The sequence below is a fragment of the Perkinsus marinus genome (assembly GCF_000006405.1).
Source record: "Perkinsus marinus ATCC 50983 genomic scaffold scf_1104296974040, whole genome shotgun sequence".
Lineage (NCBI taxonomy): Eukaryota > Perkinsozoa > Perkinsida > Perkinsidae > Perkinsus > Perkinsus marinus.
This window is the reverse complement of record NW_003201248.1, coordinates 1-1,086: the sequence shown is the minus strand read 5'-3', so window position 1 is coordinate 1,086 and position 1,086 is coordinate 1. Positions and strand designations below refer to the sequence as shown.

General features: G+C 49.9%; 3 non-coding genes across 3 annotated transcripts; all 3 read right to left on the bottom strand.

The window, feature by feature from the left end:
- Positions 1–141: 141 nt before the first annotated feature.
- On the bottom strand, positions 142–213 carry Pmar_PMAR006897. Its single transcript has one exon. It is a non-coding gene; the product is annotated as a tRNA-Gly (tRNA).
- Positions 214–803: 590 nt separating this feature from the next.
- On the bottom strand, positions 804–876 carry Pmar_PMAR006896. The gene has a single exon. It is a non-coding gene; the product is annotated as a tRNA-Met (tRNA).
- Positions 877–963: 87 nt separating this feature from the next.
- Positions 964–1,035, bottom strand: Pmar_PMAR006895. Its single transcript has one exon. It is a non-coding gene; the product is annotated as a tRNA-Gly (tRNA).
- Between the last annotated feature and the right edge of the window lie 51 nt (positions 1,036–1,086).

The window sequence follows — 1,086 nt, the reverse complement described above, 5'->3', positions numbered from 1 at the left end:
TCAAGGGACCTTTGGGTTATGAGCCCAACACGCTGTCCACTGCGCCAAGCTGCTCATGCGTACAAACTCCTGTATCGCCCTGACGTGCTGAGCATAACTGTTCCACGATAGCCTAGAGACCCCACTCTCGTTAATACGAACTGCACCGCCCGGGAATCGAACCCGGACCATCTGCTTGGAAGGCAGATATCCTAACCATTAGACTAGCGGTGCATATCACATATGCAGTGATTGAGTATTCTTGTGATACTTGTAGAGGGACATCTGAATCCCTTCTCGGACGTACCGTCGTCAACCATCCCGCGGCCAAGAGTCTGGTTAGGCCTTAAACGCGTACCTGAGATCGCGAACTGCTACTATATCTCTCCCATGGTAGGCCGCATTCTATCTCGGTTGATAACTCCAACTGGTAAGGTTCTCATCGCATACTACAGCTAGCTCGGCACAAGCTGCACAACTTTTTCGTGACATCGAAGTTCCTGCTTGCAAGCACATTTTGAAACCGCATGCGGCGGCTCGTGAATTTGGGCTGTTGGTTCATCTCCGCAACGCGTTCTGAAGTACCGGGCGGTCATTCATCATTCCTGCAAGGAGTTCTGCTCTAGGTGAATAGCTCTTTTCTATGCACGGACAACGCTTTATTAACGTTGTTTTTCCCCTGAACTGGCACGGTTGGGCCAATCGCACGGAATGGTACGAAAACACCGTTTCTGTTTAGTGGAAATTTTTCGGTAAGACTGATCTATGCAGTCGGTAAGCTGCACCTCTCAGTTTAATAACCATCTCGAGTGTATTGTGATGAATAGCAGCTCCTTGCTTCGATCAAGGGACCTTTGGGTTATGAGCCCAACACGCTATGCACTCCGCCAAGCTGCTCATGCGTACAAACTCCTGTATCGCCCTGACGTGCTGAGCATAACTGTTCCACGATAGCCTAGAGACCCTTCTCTCGTTGATACGAACTGCACCGCCCGGGAATCGAACCCGGACCATCTGCTTGGTAGGCAGATATCCTAGCCATTAGACTAGCGGTGCATATCACTGATGTAGTGACTGAGTATTCCTGTGATACTTGTATAGGGACAT